The sequence below is a fragment of the Mastomys coucha genome, unplaced genomic scaffold (assembly GCF_008632895.1).
Source record: "Mastomys coucha isolate ucsf_1 unplaced genomic scaffold, UCSF_Mcou_1 pScaffold7, whole genome shotgun sequence".
NCBI classification, from domain to species: domain Eukaryota; kingdom Metazoa; phylum Chordata; class Mammalia; order Rodentia; family Muridae; genus Mastomys; species Mastomys coucha.
Window position 1 is genome coordinate 57,468,169 of NW_022196913.1, and position 10,198 is coordinate 57,478,366.

The window sequence follows — 10,198 nt, forward strand, 5'->3', positions numbered from 1 at the left end:
CGCTACGTCGCCGCCCGCCAGCCCCGCCGTGACGGGCGGCCGCCGCCCCAATCGCCGCGCCCGTACCCGCCCCCAGCCCGCCGCCACTGGCCGCGCCGACAGGGGCGGGCTCCCCGCCGCCCCGCCCCGCCCCGCCCCGCCCCGTCCTCTCCGCCGCGGCGCCACTGCCAGTCCGTGTCCTTCTCTGGCCGCGGCCGCAGCTGCTACCCGCTGTCCGTGGGGACCCACGCCGAGCGTTGTGTTGCGCAACGGGACGCACGAAGTAGCGAGCCGGGGACGACTGGGAGGAGCCCAGGACCCCTTTAGCCATTGCCGGCCGCGCCCTCCCGGTCACTGCTCTCCCTCCCTGGTGCCAGCACCTTTTTTGTTTCCCGGAGAGCCAGAGCGGGCCGGGCTACCTGTTGCCAATAGAACCCCGAGTGAGGGCTATGGGGACCCCGGCGTGGAGGGGACCTTGGCTTCCTTGTGCCCACAGTGCCCTCTGAGACCGGGAAAGAGGCGCGGCAGCCGGGCTGCGCCGCTTCTGAAATGTCCCGCTCCTCTCCCGGCAGCGCCGCAAAGGCAACACAACCAGCGTTCCCGACACAATTAGGGCGAAGACGACCCCTACGGAGTTGTTGCGTAACACGGTTGGGAAGCTAAGCTAGACGTGGTCCGTTTGTGTCCTTGACCACGTGGAGAGGGTCCGCGGCCTCCGTGCGCCCGGCTGGGATGCCTACCCGCTTTCGGTGCTCGGATTTGAGCGAGCCACAGAGGGCACTCCTCGAAGCGTCTTGAGCTGGTAGCTCTCCTGTCCTTTCTGCTTGCTCCCTGCGAACACGCCAGCCAGCCCCCCTCCTCCCTTCCCCAATTCTTGGGATGTACAAAAGATATAAGGAAACCGGAGACAGGGCATCTGGCGGCATGTTCTTAAGTCAGTCATCAGGTTGGCTATTGTAAAGGAACGTGGCAAACACTCCCGGCGTTTACAGACACGTAAGATTATTGCCGGCCTTGGCAAAGGGAGCCATATTCCTGACAGTGACGCACGCGCTTGCCCAAATACGGAATGTGGCAGGTGGCGAGGTCCTTGAGCTCGGACTGTGGGATCTGGGCTCGAATGACTCCCTCGCTCAACTCCCCCCTTTCTCATTTTTTTTTAAAGAAAGCAAACCCCAAAGTAAAGAGCGAGTGTGCGGGTCCCCCACCCGGAACATCTCACTAAGTGGATCTCTTTCTGTCTACTCCAGGCACACAGTAACTAGACAGATAATCTCCGAGACACACTCAGTGGTGGCTTAAATACCATTCACCGGTGGACTTTGGACGCCTTCACAGGGCAATAATGATGGAGTCCAGCTGGTAAAATATTCCAATAAAGCCCCCACAGCACAGATAGGCAATATAGAGTAAATCTCCTTTCGCGGGGTGCTGAACAGCTCAGGAAACACATCGCCCCTATACAGTTTTTGTTTGATTTTTTTTTTTTTTTTTTTTTTTTTTTTTTTTTTTTTTTTTTTTTTGGTTTTCCGAAGAACTGACTACCTTGATGTAAACGAATCTTGATTTGGTTAATCGGTTCCACTTTTCTCGAATTTACTAATGTCATGGGGTCCCTAAGTAGGTAGAATCGAGGAGTAACGTTTTCACAAAAAGCCAATTGATCTTGCCTGACTCACCTAAGGCTGACAGCGGAGGAACGGACCGCTGTGACCCACGAAGCTGTTCTTTAGACTGAATTTTGAAATCTGATGCCTGTCTTCATTCCCGGGGGCAGTTTACATTGCGCCTCCATCACATTTATGCTTCCGTCATTGTCATCTTAACTTGGAAATCAGAGGAAGTGTGAAAGATGTCTCTGATATCAACTTGGAAAACAACTCGCTAGCGCCCCCTGGTGCTAAAAAACAGCTCAACAAGGTGATGGAGGCTGTCTTCAGGGCCTAGGTGATGATGTGTCCTGTGTTACACCCTGGGGGTCCACCTAGTGGGCAAGTGCTTGCAATTAATTGAACTAGAAGAAAATTGAAGCATAACTCTGGGGTGGGAGAACTTTCTCCAAGTCGCCAGTGTGCTGATTTCTGAACAAGCTGTAAGTAGGGTCTCCCGAATAGGGAGAGGATCTGGCTTTCATTGAGGTATGACTTCCAAACTTGAGTTTTTGTGGAAGTGCTGGGACTTGAACCCTGGGCTACTAAATGCTAAATTCTTTATCGGTGAGCTACCTTCCCAGCCAAACTCAAACCGCTTTTACTCTAAGTGGCTGGTTCGTTTCAGAGCTGAAATTGGGTTTGGATGTAGGGACCAAGGAGAGGGTATCTGGACCAGACGAAAGCACTCACGAATCGCTTTGTGTTCGTACACTGCTGTAGCGCTCTTTGAGCAGTCAATGTAAGAGGTGTAAGCTGGGAGCAGGCTGAGAACATGGCTCTCTCTGAGAAGAGTTTCAGGGAGTGTCCAGCTGGAGGGTCTAGCGTGCTCTGATGTAGGCGTCCCGAGGTGTTTTTCTTTTGGGGTGGGGGTGGGGTCTGACATTGAACCTAGGTCTAAGCCTGGTTACACGACTTCAGCCCAGTATCCAGAAGCTCTTGTCTTGGACCTTGCTACATACACCTAGTACTTTATAGGGCTTCAGGAGGTGAGCCACCTGTGGACTCTGACACAAACAGAAAATGCTGTTATTGTTACAGTACCAAATCAGGGGACCATGGCTCCAAGTTCTCAAAAGTTGACATTAAAAATACCTCTGAGTGTGTGTGTGTGTGTGTGTGTGTGTGTGTGTGAAATATCCTGCTTTTCAATGTTGGCAAAGAATTAATTTTCTTTAAAAGTGATGGCTTAGTAGAGAAAGGCACTCGACACCAAGCCTGACACTGGACTTTGTGCTCTAGGAATCAAATGGTACAAAGGGACAACTGAGACCGTAAAGTTGTCCCTGTGACCTCCATATGGGCATTATAGTGTGGGTTTGAGCGGATGCACACACATAACACATCATAAATAAAAGATAAATAAATGTAATATATTTTAAAATAAAACATTGGGCTAGTTGTAGGTCAGTTGGTTAAGTTCTTGCCTGGGTCCAGTCCCCAGGAGCCTATGAGACAGACAGGGTGGTGCACATCTGTCATCTGAGCACTCAGGAGGTACAGGCAGCGAGGTCAGACACTCAGTCATTTTCAGATGTAACGTTAGCCTCGGCCATGTGAGACTGTTTATGACTGACTGACTGACTGGATAAATGGATGAGTGAATGAATGAATGACCAAATGACTGGCTGAATGAATGAATGGATGAATTGGTCTAGGACTTATCTGGCTGGACTCTAGAGATGGAAAAATGAAGTCCTGTGGATATGGCTGGCAGGACAGTCACAGGGATGAGTGACAGACTAATGACAAGCCAAATCCTCTCTCTCTCTCTCTCTCTCTCTCTCTCTCTCTCTCTCTGCTTTGCATACCAGATGACTGAATTTCTCTGTGGAAAAATGTTATTTGCTATGCACCCTTTGGTGACCACACTTATTTGGTGTCCATGGCCAATGGGAAAGCTCACTACCTACCGCTGTACTGTGTTTATTGACCATCTAGAACCTTTTATTTGTTTTTAATTTTTAAAAGATTCATTTATTTTTATTTTATGCCTATGAGTGTATTGCCTGCATGCGTGTTTACATACCACATGTGTGCCTGGTGCCTATAGAAGCCATAAGAGGGCATTACAGCTGGTTGTAAGCTTTCATGTGGGTCTGACAATTAAACCCCAGGTCTTCTAGAAGAGCAGTCAATACCCTTAATTGGTAAGCCACCTCTTTAGCCCCATCTCATGCCTTTTTTTAAAAAAAATCAGTAGTGTTTTTCAAGACAGGGTTTCTCTGGGTAGCCTTGGCTATCCTGGAATTGGCTCTGTTAACCAGGCTGGCTTTGAACTCACAGAGCTTTGCCTACCTCTGCCTCCCAAGTGCTGCGATTAAAGGTGGGTGCTCCCATTGCTTTGCTCCCTCCTGTGTCTTTTTAGCAGAAGGTCAGACAGTTCCTAGAGACCTGGAGGTTGTCCTTTGCGGCTTTGTGTTCAGCTAAGGCTTCACAGTATGGGCCCTCGGTCTAGGATGGTATTCCAGCTTCGACTTTTGGAATCCTTTATCCCAGCAAGCATTGAGTCCTTTCGTGGGTAGGAAGCTCAGAGATTGCTGCTGTCCCCTAGCCCCTCCCCCTCCTCTCCTGCCGGGCTCTGGCTGTGTGGTCCCTTCATCCATAGTTACACAAAATATGCCTGGCCTAATTCTCTAAAAACTGATTTGGCGATTTTGTTTTGGGGGAGGATATTGAGAAATAGAGGGTCAAATACAGCTCCCCAGAGAAGGGATGGATTTAAAGCACGGGAGGCAGAAGGTGAAATAGCTCTTGTCCAAGCTAAGAAAGAAAGGCCTCTACACTGCTTACAAGTTCTCCTCAGAGGAGAAGCACTGAGGGTTCCGAAGGCATTTCAAAGGCTTTCCAAATGACCCGGGGATGTGTTGTAAGCAAGGTATTGCAAAAAGAAAAAAAAGAAAAAAAGGAAGTGTGTCTTCAAATTCGGCTGCACACAATGCACATGCCAGGCACTGAGTGTTCCACTGCGCATTCAGATTCAAAAGGAGATGTGGGTGTTGGTACAGGAGGAAGGGAGGCAGGCCTCAGATTGCAAGAGTCAGGGGGCTTCATTAAAAATGATCAGGACTTTGGAAGCAGCTCATGGCATCCATTGCAAAACATGGTTGATGGAGCAAGGCTTGTGGCAGCCGTTGACAACTGGGACAGAGCTAGCCGGGTTTCAAAGATGTGAAATCTACAATTGTGAAACGTGTCCTAGTGAAAACCATTTTACTAAGAACAAGAGATGACGCATCCACTGTACGATACAACTCAGACCCAGAAGGGGTAAAGCTTATCTAAGCACCTCTATGAAGCTCTGCCCAGAGTGCTTACTGGAAGACGACACAGCTGCCAACCAGAGGCCTGGATTCGAGAACATTCTGGACTCCAGTCTCATCTAGGGGATCATTCAAGTCACTGAAAGCCTGTTCCCTCCTCCAGCCCAGGGGGAGTAGAAGCAGGCAATGCTGCAGAAATGATCCTCAAGCTCCCATCCCTGCTGAGGTCTAGTTAGGGAGACTGACTAGGTAGGCTTTGCAGAGAGGCCGGGGACAGCCTCCTCCTGCAGACGCTTCACGGGGCCTCTGTATCACTGCACACCCTCCTCCTACAGCCCCTTCACGGGGCCTCTGTATCACTGCACACCCTCCTCCTGCAGACCCTTCACGGGGTCTCTGTATCACTGCACACCCTCCTCCTCCTGCAGACCCTTCACGGGGCCTCTGTATCACTGCACACCCTCCTCCTCCTGCAGACCCTTCACGGGGCCTCTGTATCACTGCACACCCTTCTCCTCCTGCAGACCCTTCACGGGGCCTCTGTAACACTGCACACCCTCTGTATCACTGCACACCCTCCTCCTGCAGACCCTTCACAGGGCCTCTGTATCACTGCACACCCTCCTCCTGCAGACCCTTCACAGGGCCTCTTTAACACTGCACACCCTCTGTATCACTGCACACCCTCCTCCTCCTGCAGACCCTTCCCGGGGCCTCTATAACACTGCACACCAACAGACTCAGATGAAATTGTCTTCTGTAGTTAGTTTTCAGGGAGCGTTGAAGAATACCCTGTCTGGCAAAGGCTCTTAGAAGCCAGGAAGCTGGTGCTTGACCACACTTCTGATCTTCTGAGAAGTTTCCAGTTTCATCAGCTCCGAGCAGCTCTGCAGACGTGCCCAGGGTTCAGCTGCTGCTGCTGCATGAAGACAATCACACCTGCTACTGTCACACACACACACACACACACACACACACACACACACACACTCACTCAGGGGCATCAGCTGCAGACAATCACACCTGCTACAGTTGCACACACAATTAGGGACATCTTATCAGACCAGGCACTGTCAGAGTGATGGAAAATTATCACCAAAGGATGCTGCAACAGGGCCCACTGGTGACTACAGAGATGGAAGGCTTTGTCTCTGTCACAACTCCCTGACCCCACTACCGCTGAGATAGGCCACTTTCCTCCATTGCTTTCTGCCTCAGTTTCCCTTTTGGGTAGTCACTTATGATAATAATATTGATTGCAAGATGTTTTGAGAATAAAGTTGCTGAGGTTACCCTTGCTTAGGAAAGGGCTTGAAACAGACTAGCATGTGCTAGGTTCCCACCATCAGCTCCATCAAAGCTCAGCCTGGGGTTGGAGGTGCAGCTTATTTGATGGAATGCTTATCTACAATGCATGAGGCCTTTGATTTGGTCCCTGGCACTGAACCAAACTGCTGTGGTGGTTCACACTTGAAATCCTAGCACTCAGGAGGCAGAGGCAGGAGGAGCTAGAATTCAAAGTCATCCTTGCAAGACAGGGAATTCTAGGGCAGCTTGGGTAAGAGATCTTGTTTAAAAGCAAACAGATACACAAACAGCATCCAGTCTTCATCAAGGAAACTGTATCTTCAACCAGGCTGTGCATACTCACACAAATACAGGGGTGTGTGTGTGTGCTCGTGTGCGTGTGTGTGTGCATGTGTGTGTGTGTACGCGCGTGTGCGTGTGCGTTTGTGTGTGTGCATGTGTGTATGTGTGTGCGTGTGCATGTGCATGTGCGTGTGTGTGTGTGTGTGTGTGTGTGTGTGTGAGAGAGAGAGAGAGAGAGAGAGAGAACAAACCAACTAGGCATAAACAGTGAATTTCTTTACTATCAGTGCTTCTTCAACCCCACTGAACCAGTGAGCATCCATAACTATAAACCAGCACCCCAGAGATAAGTGGGGGTATTGGTTACTAATTCTTCCACATATTGAGTCCTAGGCATTCCTGGGAGTTGGACAAGGTCTAATACCTGCTGTAGACAATGACATCATTCTTTTGCCATTTCATTTCATGTGGCCAAGACAGGCCTATAGAGACTAATGGGAGAATGAGGTGGGGGTGGGAGACTGATAGCTAAAGAGCAACCCAGACCACTCTCACAGCATGCTAACGGTCACTTAAAAACCCAGGCTACGTTCTGATAGATCCTCAGAGGAGAGAGCCTTCATCCCATGGCAGTGAGCAGAAGCACTTCTTGGCGGGGAGGGATTTGTCTGAAGTTTTGGAAATGGCTGAGACATCGTGGCCAGTACCACGGAAAGGCCTGCCAAGCCTTGGGGAGTAAGAGAGAGCTGTGAGGTTCACAGAGAAGTTGTTGGGGATGTTGAGGGTGAGGGGGTGGTGGGCAGGGCTGATCCAGTTCCTGGAGAACAGAGGCACAGATGAAATGAAACAGCAAATACAAGAAAGAATGACGTCGTTGTCTACAGTGGGTATTAGACCTTGTCCAAGGTCTGAATGAGCAAGTCAGATGGGAAAGCCAGTGGCTTTGGGAGCACATTCTATAGCAGGGGCACATGAGGCACATGAGGCTGTTTTGTTTAGTTGTTCTGACACAGAGTGTCATGCATCATGATGTCTGCTGACCTTGAACTTCTGATCCCCCCTGCTTCCACTCCTCACAAGCTGGGATTATGGCTTATGTGGTGCTGAGGAAAACCCAGAGCCTCATACATGACAGATAAGCCCCTTAGCAACTGGGCTTTATTTTATTTTAAAATATTAAATGTGTATGTGTGTATGTGTGCATCCATCCAGATTCTATGACATCCATATTAGAGGTTCTAGGAGAGCTTGTGGGAGTTGACTCTTTCCACTTTCTGGGTGCTGTGGCTTGAACTTAGATCATCAGGGTTGAGGGCAAGCACCTGTAGGCACTGAATCATCTCACTGGTCCCTAACTGAGCTTTATAATGACGAACGTTGGTTGACTGCACAGTAAGAACCAGTTGAGCGGCTCTGAGGTTGGGGCTCAATGGTAGAATGCTTGCTTAGCGTGTACAGGGCCCTGGGTTCCACCTCTGGCAGCAGAGAACAAATAACAGGAACGCTGTAGGAACTTAGTTGGGACTCTGTGTGACCTGAACTCCGGAAGTCTTAGTTTCCCCACTGGAGGAGTTATACTGTAGAGCCTGGCGCATTGTGTCTGTGCTTCAGCTCTGTCTGCACAGGGGTAGTGGTAAGGAACTGCCCCGGAAGCAACAACAGGCTCACACCCTATCAGGGCATCCCACATAATGAGGACTCCCACCCTTCATCACTCCACGAAGAAGCGGATGGGTGTCAGAGGAAGTAGGCTCAGTTCTGGAGTTGCACATTGCTGGAGTGGAGTTCCTGCTTCCTTCCCAGAGAAGCTCTGGTAGGAAGCATCTTGACCAGAGGACAGAGTGGTGGCCCAGGGATCAGGCAGTACTGCTGTCTGAATGTGCATTGTCCCGTAGACTCATGGATCTGAACAGTCAGTCTCTGGCTAGTGGCCGTGCTTTGGAAAGTCGTAGAACCTTTAGGAAGAGGAGCCTTGTTGGAGGAAGTGGGGTGAAGTGGGTGGGCCTTGAGGTTTTCTAGCAAAGGCCCATTTCCGTTTCACTCTCTCCACTTCCTGACTACAGAGCAGATATGACCACAGCCCCCCCCCCCCCCCCCCCCCCCCCCCCCCCCCCCCCCCCGGTGTCCTGCTGTCATGCCTTCCCACCACGGTGAACTGTATTCTCTAAAACCAAGTCACAAAAGGAATGCTTGCTTCTTTAAATTGCTTATTGTCCGGCATTTTGTCATGGTAACAGGAAAAGTAACGAAAGTGAGCTGGCCAAAGCTGAGACCGCAGGGACCACAGGGACCTCCCCCATCAACCACTGAATATGAAAATGCCCAACGTCCAGATCTCATGGAGGAATTTCCCAGGCGTGGTCCCCTCCTTTCAGACGATTCTAGCTTGTGTCAAGTTAACATAAAACTAGCCAGGACACTTGGGTTGCATCAAGTTCCACCATGCCTCTCCCTGAACCCCTTAGGTTCAAGCACTCCCAGACTTTAACACCTGTCCTCTACGGGCAGCCGTCTTGAACCTTAACCTCATGAATGCTGACCCTGGCCGGTCTCGCTCGGGCTTTCCTGCTGCAGCAAGCTGGATTTTATAGATCTTGTAGAAGACAGAGCACGTCCTGCCATCTAGGAACTTACATGAGGGCGAAGGAGTGGACATCTGGTTTTCCCAGGGACCACAGAGCATCACAAAAGCATTGAGAGACAGAAGCCAGGATGAGAATGTCACCTCACAGAGTCTGGCAGCATGGAGAACCAGGTCCTGTGTCTTTGGAAGGTGTAGCCAGCAAGGCGCTAAATATCCTGGCTGATCCTAGTGTTTTCTCTTCTTTACATCTCATCCCTGGAAACTCTTCTGACTTGAGCTCCCATTTCTAGGAAATCCAGGCCCAACCAATTTCTTTCACTCTTCCTGAAAACACAGATGTCAAACTCAGCTCTATTCTGGAAAATAAATTTCCTGATAAGGGATCCTTCACAGAAAGCAACAAACTGCAGGATCAGAGAAACACTGTCAGTGTTAGGGAACTGAAGGTGGTATAGCCGATACATTCCAAAACAACGTTACTTACGAGGTCCTTCATTCTTTCAGGGAAACACTGTCAGTGTTAGGGAACTGAAGGTGGTATAACCGATACATTCGAAAACAACGTTACTCACCTTCTTTCAGGTCTGAACTCTGCTGTCAAGAGGCAAGGCTGAGAGTGCTGTGGGCCCAGCTCCGGAGTAGGGGTGGGGCAGACACAAGAAGAAACATGAAATTCACTGGCCAGCCAGTCTAGCTAGTCAGCAAGCTTCAAGTTCAGTGATAAATTGTCTCAAAATATAGGGCGGAGAAAAGTTGAAGAAGACGCCTGTGGTGACTTCCGGCCTCCACATGAGCATGCCCAGGGGTAGCAGCCACACTTGTACCTGCACACTCATGTGCACATACATGTACCCCCAGCCCCCACACACGTTAAAGAAAAAGAGGCAGAGCAGAAAAGACGTGTTTTATAAAGCACAGATGAGAGGATGCTGGGGAGGGGCTTTTGGCTGTGGTAATTTGGCTGGGCAGTAGTAAAATGTGATTTTGCACATATCTGAATGTGGCGCAGGGAAGTCTGTACAGTGCAGACTGGAAAACTTTCTTGTTAGTAAAAATCATCTACTCCTACTATTGGCTATTTGAAGCACAATTTTTAAAAACTTCTTTGGATCCTTATGAGGTGTGTGTGTGTG

General features: G+C 49.9%; 1 long non-coding RNA gene across 1 annotated transcript; it reads right to left on the reverse strand.

Moving 5' to 3' along the window:
- Nucleotides 1–7,610: 7,610 nt before the first annotated feature.
- Nucleotides 7,611–9,216, reverse strand: LOC116082192. The gene is made up of 2 exons (XR_004115205.1): nt 9,116–9,216; nt 7,611–8,436 (listed from the first exon to the last, which is right to left on the reverse strand). It is a non-coding gene; the product is annotated as an uncharacterized LOC116082192 (long non-coding RNA).
- Nucleotides 9,217–10,198: the final 982 nt, after the last annotated feature.